A 22,034-nucleotide genomic window follows, 5' to 3' on the forward strand; every position below is an offset into this window, starting at 1 on the left:
AGCATTCCCCCCGCCCCCAGAACCCCAGACCTATTGAATTAGAAGTGCAGTTTAACAAGGTCCCAGGTGATTGCTATGCAGATTTTAACCTTTGAGAAGTGATCTCTGGAGTACAGCCAAGAACAAAGGAGGGAGGGAAGGGAGGGAAGGAGCCAGCTTGGGGGGGGGGGGGGTTGTGGGAAACAGCTCTCCTGAGCCCTCCAACCTCACGGAGGAGGTCTGTCGGGCTTGCAGGTACTTACTGTGGACCCAATTCCAGCTGCTTTGGCTGCGGGACTGGCTTCCAGCCTGCAGACTGGAAGCAGCTGGATGCAGATGAGAGCGTCTGATGGCACTTATTCAATCAGCACGAAGTGCCACGTGAAGTAAAAACGTGGCTGCCAGGACCACTTTGGAAGGTGAGGTCCAGAGCCTGTCTCCAAGGCCGCGCTGGAGTCTCCTTGTGGGAATTCTGCAAGCCAGGGCAGCGTTCCAGAATTCCGATTTTAAGGACGCGTCAGTGTCTGCTATAAGGAAACACATGCTACAGACCGATGAAATTTAACGTTCGAGCTGAACGATAGAAGGTTTTATTTATGGGCAAATTTTACGTCTCCCTGCAGAGATGAGTTAGCACACAAGCCCTTCCCACTCCTGCAGGTCTGACATCGCAGGGGACGAATGGGGACGAGGGAGGTGTTCGTCTCTCAGCCTGTGGCAGGCTAGCAGAGAAGGGAGTTAAACAGGACCAGCTCCTGAGGTTGACTGATGGGGAGGGCAGCATTCGAGAATTTTTTTTGAAACTGTCAAGAGACCACGGGCAGGTCTGGCTGTGCTGGGGAGGGTGCCCAGTGCTCACAAACGTATCCTTCACTGATAAACTTGCTCCATTAATTCAGGAGCCCGTCGGCAAACAACGGTTGAGCTCTGTGTGCTGGGCATTGTTCTAGGTGCTGGGGATTGAAAAGTACAAACCAAATCGGAGGGCTTGCCCTCAAGGAGCCTGGGTCCCAGCGGGGCTTAAAACTGCACACTAGGAACTTCCAGAGTGAGCAGAGAGGTGTGGCAGTGGTCAGAGAGGGCTTCCTGGAGGAGTGAGATGAGTGAGTGAGGAGGCAGGTCCTGAAGGCCCCAGGAAGGAATTCCAAGGAGAAGCAGGGGGCTGGCGTGGTGGGGTGGTGGGGTTTTATTCCAAGCGAAGCAGGAAACCAGTGAACGCTCGTGTCTCCTGAAGAGGGGTCTTTTCCAAGGCTCACTCTGGCCGCCACGCGGAGGAAGGACAGCAGCTTTGGGGAGGAGGCTGTGGTCTCCCAGAGGCCGGACGATGGAGGCGGGGAGGGGGTCAGAGGGGAGGTAAGAGAGGGAGCGGACACGAATGCGCGGGCAGAAGCGGAGCTCTGTTGTTGGAGCCACCGGTGACCCGTGAAGGAGGAGGGTCAGGGCCGGGCAGGCTGAAGGAGATTTAGCAGTATTTCTGTAATCGGTATTTCTGCGAGTTGGAGATGCCGCTTCAGTAGGCAAGACGAACGTCATTTAGGAAGGTGGGTAGGGTCCGGAGCTCTTGGACTGGACTTCTGCAAAGGTGGTCATCAGCACATCGGCACACGGAGGGTGTCTGGGGGCTGCAGGGATAAGACTGACGACGGCGGTGGCACAGCCACTGCTGAGTCTTTGAGAAAGCTGGCCTTCGGCCCCACGGAGGCCACAGTTGGGGCATCTGGTTACGGCACCGATTCAGAACGCTGCAGCTGGTCCAGGACGGAGTGGGCGGTAAAACACAAGAGCGGGGACATCAAATCTAGATGAGCTCTGGGGACGTTTTGCTGGGAGAGGGGAGACAAATGGCTTGATGTGGCGTCGAGGAGAGCAGCCCGGCCGAGATGGGAAATGGTAGTGCAGGATGAGAGCGGACAGTTGCGGGACGGCGGGACGGGAGCCAGGAGGCGGCTCATCTCGGGGGCAGGAGCGCCTGTGGGAGAAGACGCTGGGGGGGGTCGGGAGGAAGGAACGTGTGACGGGCGTCCAGGGAGCTGCAGATGTCCTAGGGCCGCAGGGAAACGTTTACTTGGTGACACTGAGGGCCCGCTGGACATCTGGGGTCACAAGACTGAAGTGTGATTACTGGGGAGAGGGCGGCTCTGGGAGAAAGGGAGGTGGTCGCTTCTCTCTCTTGGGCCCGCCTGCACGTGGGGGTCTGCCCCGATTCTTCTTCAGCAGAGAGAGCGCGTGACCCGTGCTCCTTTGGCTCCTGGGTGCTGGTGGTGGTGCGGGTTGGGAGGACGGAGACGTGTGGGTGGGACAGAGCTGCAACTACCAGGCATTTAGAGCAGCGCCTGGTAGCAAAGGCCTGGCTGGTTCTCGGAGGAGCTGCTGGTGATGGGGTGATGGGACGGATGTGGATTTGGGGTGCTGGCTTCAGACGTTGGCACTGGTTGGCAGTGAGAGCAGGTGGGTGTTGGGCGTTGGCACCGGGCTGTTGAAGGGCCAGGGGTTGCTAGGGGTGCGCAGAGCGTGAGTGGCCCTGAGGGACAAGAGGGCTCGCACTGTGAGGAACCACCCAGACTGGGTGATTAGAGGGGCACAGTGAAGCCGGGCTTCACCGCAGAGACACGACAGACCAGTGCTTGCCCGGGCTAGCGGTGGGACTGGGGATTAGGAGCAACCTCGCCCTTTGGGGTCACAGAAGTGTCCCCAAAGGCGATGGTTCTATAACTCAATATATTAAAAACCACTGAATTGTATTCCTGAAGTGGACAAATCTTATGATATGGAAATTATGCCTCAATAAAATTGCGGGGAAAATGAAAGAATGACCTAGCGTCAGGCCCGGCACATAGCAAATCCTCAATAAATAATTGGTAAGTGAATAGTCTCCTTGCCAACCAGGCGGGCCCTGAAACACCAGGCACGGTTTGTACCATGAGCATGCACCACCCTCCAACGGGAAGACAGGCTTCCTAAGTGGTGTCCTGCCTCAGTCCTCTGTCCTTGTCATTCCCAGTATCTTTCCTAAACCTGATGTTTCCACTTTACCGGTCGGCTGCCAACGCCACACAGCCAGCTCCTCTGCGGCCCGCTGGTCCCCCGGCCTGGGGTCCTGTGCCCCCATCACCTGCCAGGGGCCCCGACCGCCCTGTGGTCCAGCCAGCATCCGGGGGGCACCCCGCCCCCCCCCCCCCACTGCATCCACCCACCCCCAGGTCCTGACCTCCTCTTCCTCCCCCCCCCGCCCCACCACCCTCCTTGGTCTGTGGCTTCCCGTCTCCGCCCTTCCCCTACCCCTGCCTCCACCCCCTCCACGCTGCAGCCAGAGTGACCATCCCAAAATGTAACACTGGTCACCTGACACTCCTCCAATGTCTCTGAGCCTCACAGTTTCCAGGATAAAGTCCAAATTCACAGCACAGGCCCTTGAAGGTTCTCCGCCCATCTCTGTTCACTGCTCTCTGGATCCCCCCGCATGCAGCCTGGACACCTCCAGCCCCTTGGGTCTGCTGTTCCTTCTGCCTGGACCGCCCTCAGGCTTCCCCTGGAAAACCACCCCTTCTTCAGGGCTCAGCCCACCTGGGTGAGGCATGATTCCTCGGGGCTCCCTCAGCAGGGTGTACCTACCCCACCCCCCATCTCCCGGGCGGGGGCCCTGCCTGTGCAGCCCCAGCACCCAGCACTGGGCCTGGCACAGAGCTGAACTCCTACTTGTTGGCAACCTGCCTGGGGTGTCCACAGCTGGGCCTGCCCAGAGGCTCGATTGAGAGAGGACATGTGGCCTTCGAGGGGGCCCTGACCGGGCCCTTGTGGGCACAGACCATATCCTCTTGTTCTGTGCTGTCTCCTTGCCCAGCGCAGGGCCTGGTATGGTAGGGGCTCAGTAAGTACTTGCTGAGGGGCCAGAGAAGTGCAGGTGTGAAAAAATGAACCCAGAGGCAGAAGAGGCCCAGGGATAGCAGGGCCCAACCCAGGCCACCCACATGTGCCCCAGCAACTCACAAAGGAAGAGGCTGACCCCAAGGAGAAACTGCAGCCTCTTACCCACAAAGACTGTTAACCAGGTGTCCCCGCTGGGTCCCAAAACCCACAAAGACTGTTAACCAGGTGTCCCCGCTGGGTCCCAAAACCCACAAAGACTGTTAACCAGGTGTCCCCGCTGGGTCCCAAAACCCACAAAGACTAGTAACCAGGTGTCCCCGCTGGGTCCCAAAACCCACAAAGACTGTTAACCAGGTGTCCCCGCTGGGTCCCAAAACCCACAAAGACTGTTAACCAGGTGTCCCCGCTGGGTCCCAAAACCCACAAAGACTAGTAACCAGGTGTCCCCGCTGGGTCCCAAAACCCACAAAGACTGTTAACCAGGTGTCCCCGCTGGGTCCCAAAACCCACAAAGACTAGTAACCAGGTGTCCCCGCTGGGTCCCAAAACCCACAAAGACTGTTAACCAGGTGTCCCCGCTGGGTCCCAAAACCCACAAAGACTGTTAACCAGGTGTCCCCGCTGGGTCCCAAAACCCACAAAGACTAGTAACCAGGTGTCCCCGCTGGGTCCCAAAACCCACAAAGACTGTTAACCAGGTGTCCCCGCTGGGTCCCAAAACCCACAAAGACTAGTAACCAGGTGTCCCCGCTGGGTCCCAAAACCCACAAAGACTAGTAACCAGGTGTCCCCGCTGGGTCCCAAAACCCACAAAGACTGTTAACCAGGTGTCCCCGCTGGGTCCCAAAACCCACAAAGACTGTTAACCAGGTGTCCCCGCTGGGTCCCAAAACCCACAAAGACTAGTAACCAGGTGTCCCCGCTGGGTCCCAAAACCCACAAAGACTGTTAACCAGGTGTCCCCGCTGGGTCCCAAAACCCACAAAGACTAGTAACCAGGTGTCCCCGCTGGGTCCCAAAACCCACAAAGACTGTTAACCAGGTGTCCCCGCTGGGTCCCAAAACCCACAAAGACTGTTAACCAGGTGTCCCCGCTGGGTCCCAAAACCCACAAAGACTAGTAACCAGGTGTCCCCGCTGGGTCCCAAAACCCACAAAGACTGTTAACCAGGTGTCCCCGCTGGGTCCCAAAACCCACAAAGACTAGTAACCAGGTGTCCCCGCTGGGTCCCAAAACCCACAAAGACTAGTAACCAGGTGTCCCCGCTGGGTCCCAAAACCCACAAAGACTAGTAACCAGGTGTCCCCGCTGGGTCCCAAAACCCACAAAGACTAGTAACCAGGTGTCCCCGCTGGGTCTCCATCCAAAACCCACAAAGGCAAAGGCCTCCAGGAGCAGGTGGGATTGTCACTAACGCCACCCCAGCCTGAGCACGCGCGGTGTGGCAGCTGGGTGCTGTGGGTTCTCCTGCACCCAGCCAGGCAGTCCTATGCCAGCCCTGGAAGGAGGCGTGGTTGTCATCTCATCTTACAGCCGATGAGATGGGATCAGAGCTCCTGGAGGGACGGGGTGGCGAACCCCGACCCACCCTGACCCCAGCACTGGTACTCTGAACCACATGCCCTGCACCAGGATGGCTTGGAAAGGAGTGCCTGGTGGGGGTGGGGGGCTGAGCTGTGTGTCCCACGTTGGGGAGAAGGCCCCCTCTAGGCCCCGGCCTGGCCTCTGGCTCCGGGGGTGGAGCTGAAGAAGGGGCCTCCCCTGCTGATGCCTTCTCCAGCCCTGCCTCTGCTGGTCTCCAAACTGCGGTGGATTTCAAGGGGGTTGAGTCTGAAGGACGCCCATTTGGTGCAGAAGACGTGGGCTCTGAGGCATCGGCCCCTGCGGAGAGCTTACCGCTATCTACCCCAACCCCCACGTCCCAGTAACTACGCTGGGTGACTGACTGTCCTCCGTGTCGGGTGTCAGAGAGACCAGGGTTTTTGTGCAGAAAGTAGCAGGATATTCAGGACCCACGGAGTCAGGAGAAAGACTTGGAGCCTGCAAGCGTACCACAGGGCAGGTGTGGACATCCCTCTGCCACGCAGCCAGGCCACGGCCGCTTCACTGGCAGACAGTCTGCCCTCTGGGCTGCAGCTGCACTCACCGTGTAGTAGGCTGTTAGAAAGAAAAAATACCCATCTGCTGTTTTTGAAAAGTCATCTCTGTGGATAATAGGAATGAGATGGTCGCAGCCATGTCCCCATTATGGTCTAAGAGCTATGAGAGCCCATTACAGAACAGAAGGCTCATTTCCCACCCTCCGGCTGAACGTGGCCTGTTTGCAAGGGCAGGCAGGGACACCGTGCACACTATAAAAACGCACGCTTTCCGCAGCCCTGTGCCAAGCGGAATGGCTCGACGGAGGCTGGACACCGGCGAGTGGGGTCGGGAGGCCAGATCCCTTTGAACGCTGACAACATGCGCATCCGTACACCGTGGCCCTGCTTTCCCAGAAGCATCTGTATCCTCCCGTCAGTGTGAATTCACTTCACGAGAGGCCAGTGTTCACCTGCTCTCACTCAGGCCCCACAACAACCCTGTGAGACGGGCCACAGTGCACTGTTGTCCTGTTGTGGAAGTGAGAACACTGAGGGGGCGCCTGAAGGGCTCAGTCAGTTGAGCCTCCGACTTCGGCTCAGGTCATGATCTCACAGTTCGTGGGTTTGGACCCCATGTCAGGCTCTGTGCTGACAGCTGGGAGCCTGGAGCCTGCTTCGGATTCTGTGTCTGCCTCTCTCTCTGCCCCTCCCCCGCTCACACTCTGTCTGTGTCTCTCTCAAAAGTAAATAAAGGGTAAAAAAAATTTTTTTAAAGTGAGAACACCGAGGCTGAAAGATGTGAATGATTTCCTAGTGTCACTGCCTAGTAGGTGATGGGGCTGGAGGGGGACATGTCCTTCTCATGACACTGCTCAGAGCAAGGTGGCCCTGGGGGGATGGGCATGCGCTTCAGCCAGCAAGGGCACCTGCAGCCACCCTCAGGACTCTGCCTCTTCTGTCCCTTGTGAAGACACTCAGCAAATACTCCCACCCCCTAATTACACAGCTTCTGAGTTACAGCTCAGGGCAGATAGGCCACGATCAGGATCAAGTACTTAGAGGAGTGAAGGAGTTAGCACACCCTGAATGGATTCTGCCCTTAATTTACAGCCAGTGCCTTTGCTGTGGGCCTAGACTGAGGGCCGTCCCCCCCAGGGCGGGAAATAGCCGGCCTTTCATGGAGCATCAGAGCCAGAAGTACAGGAGGCTCAACACCCAGCAGGAGGAACAGGCATTCCCTCTGGATGATCTGGAAAACAATACGGTGCCTCACTTGGGTGTAACTGGGAAACATGGGCTCCGTCTGTGCTGCTCAGCGGTGCCCTAGGCTCCACTTGCTCCGCAGAGGCCCCTGGACATCCCGCCCACTCCTTGTTTGTAAACCTGCCCTCAGGCCGGCAGCAGAACCCACCTGGAGATTTACGGCAAGACACATGCTAGACCAAGGGACCCACAAGGCCAAGGGACCCACAAGGCCAAGGGACCCACTGGCTTCCTGGAGGTCACCGACAGGAGCAGGGATTCGCAGACAGAATTTCGGGGGGGGGGGTGTGGACTTAGATCACAACAAACAAGGACGCCTTTATCTCCCTGAACCTCTAGACGAATTGAGCATTTCCCTTCATTATGAACGCGGCCAACAAGCCAGCCGCACTAGCAGCCCTGGGTTCTGTCCCCACAGAAATCACTGAGGGTTCGTATCATGCTACAGTTGCTGTAGGTACCTTAAGATACGGCTTCTGCTCTTTGCGGCTTCACCCGGAAGGTAGCTGTCAGACGCGCTGCTGGACCTCAGCTGATGGGCTAATAAAGAGATACCACGTTGCAATTAAAAAAATAATGCCGGTAACCGTATTTCAAAATAATGATTTCATCCATAACCCATATATTTGCCATATTTACGAACATTCTGAGAAGGTGTCTATAGCACCAAGAAAGTAACAACGTGAAGATCTCAGACACCCACAGTAACCTTCACAGCGGGCGGAAGTGACAGGTCATGCCCCCCGGGCGGGCGCAGAGGGCTTTGTAGTTTTGAACTACAGGTTCCGGGGCCTCGTCACAGGGTAGCCTGCTCTACGGTGGAGGGCAGGGAAGTGCCTTCGGGATCAGTACTCGTGGAAGAGCCGGGAGGGAATCAGGGTTGGGCAGAGGGCGAAGACTGAGCTCCGCGGAGGCCTCCCTGACCCCATGTGCCACTCTGAGCTGTCCCGAGTTGGCATAAGGGGGCCAGGTCCCCTTGGCGTAATGGGGTCCACCCCATGTGGGCTGGTTAGTGGGTGCAATCAGCCCAGGAAAGGGACATGACCTTGGGCAGGGCTGCTCTCTCCAGCAGAGCTATTTCCCATATTGGGCCAACGGCGGCGCACCCCACCTCCCAGCAGCTGGGGGAGAGTCACTTGTCCCTGCCGTGGCTCAGGGTGGTGGCTCACAGTCCACCACAGCTCCCACCCTGGGCCTACTGCAGCTGAATCCCTGGATGGAGTCCAGGGTCCGTCATCTTTAAAGCTCTCCCAATGCTTCTGATGCTCTGCCAGGTGTGGAAGCCGTGATCCCAGGTGGTAGGAGGGGGAGGGTCTCCAAGATCATGGAATCCAAGGGACTTTGGTCGAGGCTATCCAGCCTGTCGGTGGCAGAGCCGCCCGTGGCACTTCTCCATGTACTGATTTCACGTGACAAGTATTCGAGACACTTACACACCAGGGGCTCACAAATCTCTCAACGCAGGGCCTGCTCGGGCTGGCACGTCGCCCGGGGGGGCTGTGCGTCCACACGGTTTTTCTGCGGGGCAAGCTAAGCTGGCATCTGTCAAAATCCCAAATGTGCCCACTCAGCACTTCTACTCCTAGATATGTGTCCTGAGGAGAGACCTCTGCACGGATGACATGACTTGTGCCCAAGGATGTTCACCCAGAAGTTATTTTTAATAGCAAAACCTAGAAAAAGTCTCCACGTTCATCATGGGGACTGCTCAAACAAAAGGAACCCTATGTGGCCATTAAAAAACACAGGGAGCTCTGTCTCTGTTGATACAAAAAAGTAACAACAACCCCACAAGGTGCATCAGTAAGCACAGAAGGAAGATGCAGAACCATGTTTAAAAGTCACAATTTGGGTGGAAAAAAAGGGAAATACTTAGGTGAATCCGTGAGAGTTCGCAGTTAACCGGGAGCTTTAAGAAAGAGGGAATCGGTCTGATTAGAAAAACAGATTCCATTCAAGGTTTTTTGGGCTGAGAGAATTTAATTCAGGAAACTGGGTTGGGCAAGTGGTACCAGAGTTGAGGAGGCAAGCCGGGGGTGGGGGGCAGCCCCGGCACGGGCCACAGAGGAAGCCGCTGTACCCTAAACGGAGGACAAAGCAGAACGAGGCTGCTGGCAGAGCTGAGGGGCTGCAGAGCCGTCCCCCATCCCTGGAGGACACACAGCTGCGGCTGGAGAGGCCACCCAACGCGGAGAGAAGGGGAAGTGAGGGCTTTTCCCCCCTACCCCAGACCTCCCGCCGTGCCTCGCCTCCGCTGAGCCCAAGCCCAAGCAGCTGCCCCAGGACCCTGGGAAACGGGGGCCTGTAAGGATCGGCCTCTTGGGGTATGGAGAAGAGCAGGAGGGGGCACGGAGTGCAGCTGGGAGGCAGCACGACCGACCTTGCGGCATGACAAGTGTCTTCAGGAAATGCAAAGAACCTCCCCGGGGCCACATAAGAGGTGCTAACAGGGCTTGCTTCCAGGAGTCAGGGATCTGGAGGGAGACCTAGTTTATGTTAGGGACCCCTTGGGGCTTTTAAATTTTGCACCATGAGCACATACGGCCTATTTGAAGCAAGATGCTTGCCTGACATTCATAGTGGGTCCACTGGAAAGGGCAAGGCTGTTGTATTTTCTCACTGGAAAATATCCCGCCCGCTAAATCTCCCCCCACACTTCCCGTAACGGCCCCCGGGGGACAGCGCAGCAGTTCTTGTGGCCTCTTCTGCCAGTGTCCTCCTCAAACCGCCCCTCTCCCCGCCAGGTTGGGTGAGGGCAGAGGGGGGAGCACGAGCTGGAGGGGACGCATCCTGCCCCACCATCTCACAGCCCGTTTCACAGAGACCTGCTCGCAGCCCAGAGCCTCGGGTGGCCCGCAGACATGCTCTGTATTCACCACTCCGCATGGGGGGCAGTGGAAGGTCCACCTGAAACCCTTGTTTACCGGATGGGCTCCGGGAGCGCCAGGGTGCAGCTTGTGGGCCACAGAGTCAGGCTCACCCAGGTCTCTCACTGGGGGACAGGAGCAGCGGGGCCACCGGCCCAGGGGTCTCTGCCCATCCACACTGCCCACCCCCCCTGCCCCGCAGGGGACCCCAAATGGACTGCAGCACCCCTTACTGAAACCCCGTCCACCGCAGCTTGGTTGGCTACAAGGCAGGACCGCGAATATCTCATCAGTTGCAATGAGGGTAAGTGTCGACAACTGTAAAACAGCTTCTGGCTCAAATACGAGTCCCCTCTTCCTCGTCTTCAAGTGTCCCCGTCCTGAAACCTCACCGGCCACTCAAGGCTCCAATGAGGGCGCCCACGTGTCTGGCCAGGGCCGGCCTGGGACGTGGGCTCCGCGGGGCCAGCCCTTCTGTCTCGAGATCCGGGTGGAGACCTGCCTGGCCAGCTCCCTCCGAACTCAAGGCAGGTGCGCAGTGGGGTGAACCGTCCGCTACCACGTTCACGGGACTCCTTTCCGGCTAAATTCCGAGTGCGCGTCCGGAGAGAAGAAACTGACAAGCTCCCTGGGCCTGAGCCTGCAGCTCCTTCGAGGCGGGGCTCTCCAGTCTGTCGGCAGATGAGCTGTTGGCACAGCCTCTGCTCAGCAGTCCAGTCACTGGGTGCCCTGCAGGATCACGACAACCAGATCCACGACCGAATGGTGCCCCTCATGCCTTTGTTTCTAAGGGGAGTCCAGGAGATGACCCAGGCAGGGCTCCTGGCCCCAGATCTCTCCTCACCACATGCCAGAGGCCACTCCACCCCCGTGGGGCTGATGCCGCCCACGGTCGTGCAGACGGGAGCCTGCGGCTGGCGCTTACCTCGCTGGCTTCAGGTTATCCTGCCGTGGGCCTCACCGTGACCCCCAGTACAGAGTGTCACCTCTAGGTGCCGGTAGGGTCCCGTAGCGCTCCCCTGCCTGCGTGTGTCCTGCTGCCTGGGTCGGCGGGGCCTGCACAGAGCTTCCCCAAGCCACCCTGTCTCCCTCTCCGTCTGCTAGTGCTTCCTAAGTGCAGCCCCCGGGCATGGAGACGGACACACGTGCCTACCTCCTATCCCCTGGTCCCTGACCTCCCTGGGACTTCGCGGTCCAGCAGAAGAGACAGGCACGTAATGAAACGATTGCAGCTGATGTGGTCAAGGCTCTGCCAGAGCAACGCGTGAGGAACTCCGGGGAGGGAAGAAAAACCGAGGAAAACACACTGAAGTTTTCCTGGACGAGTCAAGGCTCAAGTTCCAGTCACCTCTTGCTCCAGAGCAGCCTCCGTGTGCTTGCAGAGTCTGTGGCTTAGGAATCCGGACCGGGCGCCGTGGGGCTGTGCCCACCCTGCTCTGTGATGTCTGGGCAAGATGAGGCTGTGTGAAGAGTGGGCCCGGCTGCAAGTGTCAACCACAGGGCCCCGTGTGGGCTCCTCAGCATGGTCTCGGGCTTCGGACATGGCGTCTCCGGGACTCCAGAACAAGTGCCCTGAGTGAGCACGGTGGTTGCCGCCTTTACGGCATGGCCTTTACGGACTTAGCCTCAGGAGACACAGCATCACCTCGCACACTTAGGAGTGGTCAAAGTCAGTGTCAGAAGACCAACCCGACTAAGGCATGAGGACATACGCACGCCTCCTGACGGGAGGAGGCTGGCAGTTTGCACCCGCGGTTTTACACTGCCCCAGGTGTCCCTCAAGCTGAATTTCGAAGGCAGACTAGAGGTCTGTCAGATGACAAAGCGGGGAAGGTGTCCCAGGCGGAGGGATGGGCACATACAAAGGCCCCGGGGCATGAGAGTGGACTGCCTTACACGAAACGAGAGCATCAGATTTCCCAGGAGCTCACCAAACACCGTCTTCCTGCTGACTCACTAGGCAGCTGTCTGCCCCTGGTCCTCCCCAGACACCGGGGCCCTGCTGCGCCCCAAGCTCAGACACCAGCCCCTCAGCTGAGGCTCAGCCCCATCGTGGGTGGAGAAGCCAGCCCACGTCCCAGCTGCCTGCCCCCCTCCCCTGGCTCTGGGGCGGCAGTGAGCGCACAGGGAGTCGCCACCTGGGCAGGGCTGTGAGTGGAGCCCCATCCGGTCCCCACCCCTATGTTCTCATCCCCGGCTCTCAACGTAGAAAGCCTCGAGGCCCCCAGCCAGAGCTTTCTTGGTTTGGGTTTTCAAGGCACTAAAGGCTCTGGGTCCACTGGCTTGAATCCCAGCAATTCTTTCCATAATGGTTAGTTCTTCTGATTGTAGGCATAAAAACTCAAACTAGATTAAACAAAAAAGAGAAATTACTGGTTCTTGTAACTGGAATGTTCTAGGAGCTAGTTTAAAGAGTATCAAACAATACCAGAATTCTCTCTTTCTCTCAGTTTCTCAGCTGTGTATTTTTCTGTGTTGGCTTCATTCTCAGACAGCGTCTCCCCAAAAGTAACACCCGACGGCTCGAAAGCTCCAGGCTTAACTAACACGCAGAGCCGGCAAACCAAAAAAGTCAAAAGAGGGCATCTCTTTCCTGAAGGCTTGGACTGCAGCCCCAAAGAGGGTTCTAATTGGCCTAACTTAGATCACATGCCCTTCCCAGAACCAGTCACCCCGCCCATGAAGATGCGGTATTCTGACTGACTTTGACGGGATCAAATGCTGACCCCAGGCCGGGGTTAAGAGTTAGCCTCACTGTAGCCACACAGAATCACTTCATTTAAAAAAAAAAGGGGGGGGGGGGGAATTCCACAACCAGAAGGGGAAAAGAAAACGTGAGAGGAAGACAAAATTTAGCTGTCATGGCCCAGTTGCACACTTCGCGCACTGCACAGTCAGGGGACGGGATGCCCTCTGTCTGCCCAGAAGGGGCCCCTCTATCTAATTCAAGTGGAGGCGGCCGTGTGGACTACTGCTGGGGTGCCACCAAGTCTACCACACTTCCCTTGACCTGGCGCTTCAGTACTGCGTGAACCCTCCTTACCCTTTATCTCCTAGTTCAAACGCCTACTTCTCCGTGAACTGGCGGCCATACGTCAGAAGTTATTCGTGTGCCCACAGGTTCACGGCTTCTGCCTCAGACACGGCCACACAGCTGTCCCAATGTGATTCCTCGTCTGTGTCATCCGGCCCGAGACAGACTCCACCAGAGCAGCAGGTCTGGCCAAGCTGCCCTTCCAGGCTGGCGGAGGACGTGCAGGGGAGAGCACAACAGTGCGACGATCACAGAGGAATGTGAGCCCTCCGTTTTGGTCACGGGAGGCTGTCGGCTGGATCCCCTGGATCTTCTGTCCGCGTCCCTTTGCCCAGCCGCTGGAGACACTGCCCAGAGGAAGGCGCCTCCAGAGGGCCACTACCCGAGGCCAAAGCTCTTTCCCCAGGAGACGTCTGGGGACGAGGGGGTGGCTGGGCTCCATCTGGGCCTCACCGAGGACAACCGCGCGAGGGCTCAGCTGCAGCGCCTGATTAAAACCAGATCCCGGAGCCGGGGGCCCTCGGTGAAACTGGATACCTATCATTGTAGGCAAAGGAAATCCACCACGAGAGGGAGGGAGGCTGGCTCGCGTCCCGGCACGGCCGAGCCGGGCGGTAAGGCTGCGCTTTCCTTCACGAAGGCCCCCGGGACTCCTTGCTGTGTGGGGCGACGACAGCCCCGAGACACAGGCGCCCCCGTGGAGCCTGAGGAACGTTTCCACTTTTCCTTCTCCCCACCTCCCTGCTCTTGGCTTGCCTTCAGCTGATAGACCTGGGTTCAGTCCCACTAACCAACTTTTATTCAGTTAGGGCAAAGTTATTTAATCTGAGCCTCAGTTTGGTCGTCTGTAAAATGGGGGTGAAAACAGTACCTTCCTGGCTGCCTACTGTAGGATTAAAAGGGATGCTATGAAAAGTGCTTAGCACAGGACCTGGAACACAGAGAGCCCTCCGTAAACGTCAGTTATGCTATGCCTTCTTCCTCCCTCCTTTCCCCCCTTTTCCCATCGATACCATTAAACCACAAACGCAATCCTCGATGACCATAGTAAGGAAAATATTTCACGTCCCTGATGGCAGATGCAGTGGAAAACGCACTGGCTCCGGGGCCAGACAGCCTGAGGTTGTAAATGGTCGCCATTTATCAGCTGGGCGACTTAACCACTGTGAGCCTGAGTGTCTTCATGCAAACGGGGACACCGGTAATGCCTGTCCTGCCCCAGGACTGCTGTGTGTGTCACACGGGGCACCTGGGTGAAGGGGGCGCTGGAAACGGGGAGTCGAAACAGTGCTGTCATTGTTCGTGCTTCCAATACTATGCCTTCTGTCTTGCTGTCTCCTTTTCTTGTTTGGTCCTTCTCTTCCTATTTCCAAGGTCACAAGTCAAATGCACTTGGGGGGGCGGGGGTCAAGTCTTGGAGCTGCAAGAGAACTCGAGGACATTGGTTCAGTCGTTCTATCTGAAATCACTTAGAAAACAAAAAATTCATAAAAATTCAGATTCACGGGTTCCAACCCACACGCAGAGGGTCCGACTCTCTCACTTTTTAAATGAAAAATGTGTTTAAAATTTCAAAAGTGATACATGCCCATTCTAAATGAATGCCAATGATACAGAAATAATGAGTAAAAAAGGCCAGTCCTCCGAGGTAACTGCTATTAACGGTTTGGTGTGTCTCATCTAGGGTTTTGTTTTTCCTGGAAAGGGCTAAGCATATAGTTTTTATTTTTTCCCATAAAGCTAGATCATCACTCATTTTCTTCTTAAACTTAACATAGCTTGGACATCTTTCCACGCCAGCACACATATGACTACCTCATTCTGTTTAACAGCTGGAGAGAATTCCATGATTGGGCTTATCGTGGTCGACTTAACCATTTCCTTATGGGTGGACACCGCGGGCTCTCGTTGGCGGATCCCACGCGGCCAGTCCAGCCTCTGTCCTCTGTATCGCACAGAGGGGCGGTCGGAGGCCCAAGGAGGGATGTGGACCGGCCAGGATCCCGCAGCAGGTCAGTGAGCCGGGTTTACAGCTCTGGTCCCTGATGTGCTCTTGGCATTGAATCACACCACTGGTTTATTTTTTTTTAAAATGGTCACAGGGAACTTAATATTTTTCTGAACCTACTCCTGATACTAGGGAAGAGAAAAAAAACAACAACCAATGTTAACATTATTCCATGTATCTTTGAGAATTGAATTTTTGCTCGAACTTTCTCAGAGTTTTCATTTTTCATTATATTCCTTGCAAGAGTTCGTGAGTCAATAAATATTTCCCAGACATTGTTTCTGAAGCTAATTTTTTTTTATGCTGGCATCCCGAAATCCCCCTTCCGCTGAGTGTGACTGTTCTGAGACCGAGCCAAAGTCCACTTCAGGGACACCCCAAGTCCCTGCCCTTCATTCACCGTAAGCGAGGAGTTTCCTCTCTTGTGGAACAAATGGAATTAAAAAGTTGTGACTGTCATCTATTTTTTCATCATGTAAATTTCTCCAAGTCCTGTCGGTATCTTTTCCAGAAAGATAAATTACCCAGCTGGCAGAGATAGAACACATAATGTTTGCAGAATTCTTGTGCGAATTTGCTCTTTGCCCAGAAATTGTGCTTAATATTCCCAGCAAGAAATGGAACAGTAAGCCCACCTCCCATGAGGGAGAGAGTTTGACTGGAAGCGACCACTGTCCGTCAAGTCACACCCTCTGACACAACTGCCCTCAGAGCTCGGTGCTGAGCCGCCTGCAAATGTGTCCAAGTCTCCTGCCTCCACCCCATCCCGTCACAGAGGGGCTGCTCAGAAACCGCTCAGATTTCTGAGTAAAAAGGAAAGGAGCTGGCCGGCCAGTGTTGGTAACATCTGAATGTTGTTTAGCATCGTCCTGGGCAAAAGACAAAGGGAACAGAGGACTATGGAGTGGCTCTTTTGTTGGTGAGCTGCCTCTTGGGTCCTAAAACTCTGGCTTCTGTCTTAGAATCAAAAGTAGACCCCTCTCCTGGTCCCTCGATTGTGCCTCCTAAAAGCAGGGCTCCTAGGACAAATGGCTGGTACCAGGTCCGAAGCAGGAAACATACCACATGAACTCGGGGCATCTTGTCACTCAAGTGGCAAGGAAGTCATCAAAGACAACTACGGTCCTACCAGAAGGCTGAAGAGTGAATTCGAAGAGGCTCCCACTGGCCAATACGGACCACCTCTCACACCCACTAGGATAATAACTGTAGTGAAGTGAATTGTGTCAGGTAGGTTTCAACCTACAAATTCATAGTGATATCCAAAGAAAAAGATTAAAAAGAAAACCCAAAACACATTGGTCACCTGTGAAGAATGCCAGGAGAACCAACTTATTACTTTGAAAACCAGTCAATACAGGAAAGAATCAAACATCTATTGTGCTTTTCTTATTAAACTACACTTCAGGATTACCACACAGTAGATGAGGGTGAGTAACTTCTAATGGAAGTATTCTAGCTCATAAATGAAGAAATGATAGAATATCCCCATGTTTTAACCTCTAGCAAGCACATGGATCTCCTCTCCAGCGGCTGCTAACATCATAGAAAGAGAGGAGCTGGACATACGGTCCTCCAAGGAAATATAGCACACCAGCCCTGCTATACTCTTGCCGGAAAAATCCAACCTGAATCTGACTGGACTCCTAGACCTAACTATCAATTTACAAAAATACAGTGAACAACACTGTGGAAATGTAATCATCAAGATCCGACTACAAGCAACTCTATGGGACAACCAGTCTCTCTAAAAATATACATAAAAAACAAAATGAGGGAGAGGGGGACTTATACACCAAAAGAGACTTAAAAGGAAAATCAACTGATCACAAAATATGGTTATTTCCAATCTTGATTTGAATAATCAGGCAAAGGAAGTTATGAGACAATCAGGAAGATTTGAATATTGACAGGATATTTGATGACATTAGGAATTATTTTTAATCTTTAAGGTGTGATCATTGTAATTTTTAAAAAAATTTTTTAACGTTTATTTATTTTTGAGACAGAGAGAGACAGAGCATGAATGGGGGAGGGTCAGAGAGAGAGAGAGAAAGACACAGAATCTGAAGAGGCTCCAGGCTCTGAGCTATCAGCACAGAGCCAGACGCAGGGCTCGAACTCACGGACCGCAAGATCACGACCTGAGCGGAAGCTGGATGCTTAACCGACTGAACCACCCAGGCGCCCCTCGTTATAGTTATTTTTAAGGTAATTATCAACATCTAGAGACATACGCTGAAACATTTCTGGGTGAAATCATAAAATGTCTAGGATTTGCTTCAAAATAACTCAAGAGAGGAAAGAGTGAAACAAGATTGGCCTTGAAGGTTGTTGAAGCTGAGTGGTGGGTGCATAGGGAATCATTCTATGATTCTCTCTACTGTTACATATGCTCGAAGTTTTCTATGAGTTAAAAGAAATGATAATAATAATAAAAAGACAGGGCAGTGCAGGGGGGACACCACGGATCTTGATAAGCACCCGAAACGACCCTGGGTGATTCAATTCCTGGGTTCCCTCTCTCCACACCTGAGATGCTTAAACGCAGAGGGGCTCTGATGGATGGGGAGAAGCACAGCTGTCTGTCCAATTTAAGAGTCTGCAGTCAAAGGGGATTCCAAACGCACTCTGGGCTGCATGTTATGAACTCTTTGCGGACTTCACGAAGACTCATTTTCACCAAGGACATACTGCATTTCCTTCACCCTGGGGCACGGTGTTTCCTCGACAGTAGGGAGGGCAGACATAGGTGCAAGGGATGTTTTTGACAGAACTGAGGGCTTTGCTGTCTATGCGGTTACGGTAACAGTGCCACGGAGGCAGGAAAATCCCTGGAGAGCAATCGTACAGGGCTGATGTCTCTGAAAGGTGTGGTGGGCTAGGTTGGCAGTGTGAAGGCTGCATTTCCAGGCTTGTTTCCCCACATTGTCTCCGATCACATCCTTGTTTACTCCCACACACTGGCGATTATGGTGATAAGAGGCTGAAGTAAGAGGGGACTGAGAAAGATGTCACAAAATGAAGTGGATCTTGCATAAAATGTTTCAACATTACTTTTTCCTTTGAGCAGGATGGCACATTGTGCCGGTGTTCCGTCGCACTGGTCGTCATCATGAAGACAAGGTTTCCTAGAAATCTGCAAGCAAGACAGGCCTCTGTCCTTCTTTCCATGACTCGGTTTATTAGTTAGGAACACTTTTACTTTCAAGAATGGAAGCCACTGCATAACTGGCTTAAACAAAGAAGGGCTTTTTTTCTTTCTTTCTTTTTAAATTTTTTTTTTAATGTTTATTTATTTTTGAGACAGAGAGAGGCAGAGCATGAGCAGGGAAGGGGCAGAGAGAGGGAGACACAGAATGTGAAGCAGGCTCCAGGCTCTGAGCTGTCAGCACAGAGCCTGATGGGGGGCTTGAACTCACGAACTGTGAGATCATGACCTGAGCTGAAGTCGGACGCTCAACCGACTGAGCCACCCAGGCGCCCCTTTCTTTCTTTTTAATCACAGCAATACCTCCACAGAGAGGTAGGGACTGTATCATCCCAACGACTTTGGGTTGGCATCTCCGAGATTCTCTTGGCCGTTTCCTCATGGGTACAAGACGGCTGCATCAGCTCCAGGCATTGAGATCTCACACCAGGCTCAGAGGCAGTAAGCAGCAGGTAGCTTCTGGGGCTCTCCTCTCTTATCAGGAAGAAAACATTTTTCCCAGAAAATCTCACTGGCCAAAATACTGTGGCATGGTCAACTCTAGTTACAGAGCAGCTTGGAAAAACAAGCCTGGACTTTCTGGGGCCTCTCCTGGGGGAGGCGGGCAAGGGAGAGGGGCTAGGAAGAGACCGGCAGGCAACATTTTCACTTTTCTTTTAAATGGGGCTTGGAATCCCTGCCCGACTGCCTTGGAGACCGAATACTAACGGCGCGCCGTGCCCACCTGAAGGGCTAGCCTTGTTGTCAAAGACGTGCTCCCCCACGTCTGCCTTGCCTTGAGGACATCCGTTCAGGGAGGCCTGGATGTTGCAGAAAATTCCGACTTCCCATCAGTCAGATAATCAGCACGTGTTTACAGAGCACCCCCATCGCCAAGCGCTGCAGGAACGGAGAGATGGTTCAGCAGCCGTCCTGGCCTCGGGGACCACACAGGCCGGCAGAACAGGACAGAGACCCCGGCAATGTGCAGTGACGGCACAGGACCACCGCAGGAGCCCTGTGAGCACCAGGCGGGCCATAACGGCGAGGCCGGCGCGGGGCCGGGACAGCGAGGTGAGGCCCCGAGGGCGGCCATCGCGGACACTAAAACCGGAACGGTGCGAGAGGCCGAGGCGCGGGAGGGGGTTGGGACCCTGGCGGCTGCAGGGCTAGGCTCACTGGTGTAGGTAAAGCCCTCGGCCCCCCGCGAACCTCCACTGACCTAACCTTCACCCCAACCAGCCCAGGCAGGTTTCCCGTCCGCCCCAGGGGAGAACCTACCCAAGGTCCGGCCACCTTCGGCCCACTTGCCGCTGCCTTCCGGCCTCCCCGACAGGCTCGGCCCTGCCTGGCGCGGTCACATGACGCGGCCCGGCCAATCGCCCCGCCCCGCCTCCAGCGGTGATTGGTCCACGCGGTCATGTGACCGGAACCGCTAGCAGAAAGCCAAAAGGGAGCTGGCTTCGCGGTGTGCCCCGCCTGCTCGGCGTCTTCGACGTCTGGGCAGAGCACGTTCCTTTCTGCTGAGACTGGCTGCAGGGGGGTTTCTGGCACTTGCGAACTGAAGGTGTGCCCAGGAGGCGGCCCTTGTGTTTTCTATTTTACCGGGTGAGGCCAAATCGGGGAAGGCCTTGAATGCCGGGCAGCTGTTTGACCCGGGGATTGCCGAGCAGCGGAGTGTCACGTGCAGTGGTTTTTTTTTAGTGAGATGAGTCCGCTGACAGTGATCTTTGTGTGGGTTTTCATCCTACACGTGTGTAAACTCTGTATCCTACGCAAGGTGTGCACACGCTTAAGACTGCAGCGACAATTCCCGGATTGCGTTCCCTGGAACACCAGTGTCCCCTCAGGGTGTGCCAAGAGGGAATGAGAAACGCTGTGCCTTTTTTTCCCGGAAAATGAGAAAGGAACAGGACTTAGGAGAAAGAGGCTACAGCGATGTTCTGAGTGAACCACTGGTGCTGTGACCGCACGTCGTCACCCGGACGGACGTGCCCTCGTGCCTGTGGGCTGACGTGGGGGGTTACAGCTGGTAGCCTCCGTCACTGTACCTGTGCTTCATCTCCCGAAAAGACAAATCAGAAGGAAACACACGTGCCCTATGGGACGTGTCCTAAAGAACAGGACGGAAATGGATGCTCCCGTCAACCAGGACGCGGGACGGGCACCGAACGGCGGGGGCAGTGTCCCTCATGCAGCAAATCCAGGTCTGGAGAAGCCGGTGCTGCAGCGGGAGCCGGGAAGTGTGTGCACCAGGACTTGCTCAGTCCGCCCGTAGGGAGGAGCACTCAGTACCCGCCGGTGGAGTCCAGACGGGCCAGCCCTTGTCCGTGCCGCCAGCTTGGTCCCCTCGCTTCCCTGGAGTCTAGCACCCTCGCAGGCGGGTTGGCCCTCCACGTGGCCTTCCTCTCCACTGCTTACCAATTCCGGCACCCTCCCCACCCTCACAGGCCCCACTCCAGACCTCTTTCCACAAGAAGCCATCGAGCAACGTCTCTAGTGCTTGCTCTCTGCCACAGGACACTGTGTTGTGCAGGGTACTGAGTGTGCGCTTGGCTGTCTCTAGCAAGTGCTTAAGCCCCAAAGAGCAAAATGGAAGGAGTGTCCTGGCGTCTGTATCCACTGTCGAGGGGGCACTGGGGCTGTTTTCATGAAGGGCTTTGAGAAGTTCTGGGGACATGCAGAGGTGGCTTCGGGTCCCAGGAGTGTGTACGGCCCAGTGTCAGTCTTTCTCCTCTGACCCCAGCCCAGCCCTTGCTCTGATACTTCAGGGCCTGGGAAGCAGGGCTGTTAATGGAGCCATTGGTGCTTTCGTGGAGGGCAGCACGACAGAGGAAGTCCACAGAGGGCCAACAGGCAGGCTGCGGATGTGAGCTCCATCGAGCCCTCCCCACACAGTTCCGTGTCAGCAGCAGGGTATTAGGGAGGGGCTAAGCTCCCCTGTTGCAAAGTGGGGCCCTGGACTTCGGAGGTGTGAGGTTTTAGGTAAATTTGTCCTCATTTACACTCAGGTAGTGGCCCCTGGGCCTCAGGGTCTGCCTCAGGAGAACGTGAGCTCTTTGGGGGTCACCTTCTGGCCTCGTCCATACCTGTGCCCTGTTGGTCAGCTAACTCTAGCCTGGCTCCACCAAGACCCACATACCTAGGACAGCAAGGAGAGATGCCCAAGAAGCCAGGAAAACAAAGTAACTGAGGGCAGGGACGACGATGGCAGGGTCCGCGGAGTGGTGGACTGTACAAGTTCCACTTAAAAGGGGGGGGAAGTTGTCAGCTGTGACTCTGCGGGAATGTTGGTTCCGGAATGTCAGGCTTTCCCAAATTTCTCTTCAGGAAATAGAAATCCAGAGTTTTATGTGAAATCTGATTTTACAATGTAAGAGTTGGCAACTGTGGAGTGCTGTCCACCTACATATCCTGACTCTGTCCTGGGAGGGGGGACAGCCCCTCAGCACCCCTAGGCTCCACTTGTGTTTGGCCAGTGGGTAGCATAGGCAGATCAGAGACTGAAAGCTGGGAGGTCGGGATACTTAACCCCCTAGCTCCAAGCCAAGCTGAACCCTCCACCCTCCATCCCCCACCCCCATACATGGGGGCCACGGTTGGGCAGTGACTACATTCTTCTGTGCACTGCCACAGCTCCCACATGGTGGTCTCCCTTCCAGGCTATAGCTCTTCTGGTCTGGGGCCCCTCTGTCCCAGGCGCAAGGGAGTAATGGCTCCCCCAGTTCCAATCTCAGTGCTGCC

The 22,034-nt window shown here is 55.3% G+C and overlaps 1 long non-coding RNA gene across 2 annotated transcripts; it reads right to left on the reverse strand.

The window, feature by feature from the left end:
• Positions 1-534: 534 nt before the first annotated feature.
• On the reverse strand, positions 535-19,660 carry LOC122239340. 2 transcript variants are annotated; one of them, XR_006218309.1, is made up of 4 exons: positions 19,572-19,660; positions 7,653-7,731; positions 5,994-6,004; positions 535-1,802 (listed from the first exon to the last, which is right to left on the reverse strand). It is a non-coding gene; the product is annotated as an uncharacterized LOC122239340 (long non-coding RNA). The 2 variants fall into 2 exon arrangements; XR_006218310.1 differs by lacking the exon at positions 5,994-6,004.
• Positions 19,661-22,034: the final 2,374 nt, after the last annotated feature.

This window comes from Panthera tigris, chromosome B3, assembly GCF_018350195.1.
Source record: "Panthera tigris isolate Pti1 chromosome B3, P.tigris_Pti1_mat1.1, whole genome shotgun sequence".
NCBI lineage: Eukaryota > Metazoa > Chordata > Mammalia > Carnivora > Felidae > Panthera > Panthera tigris.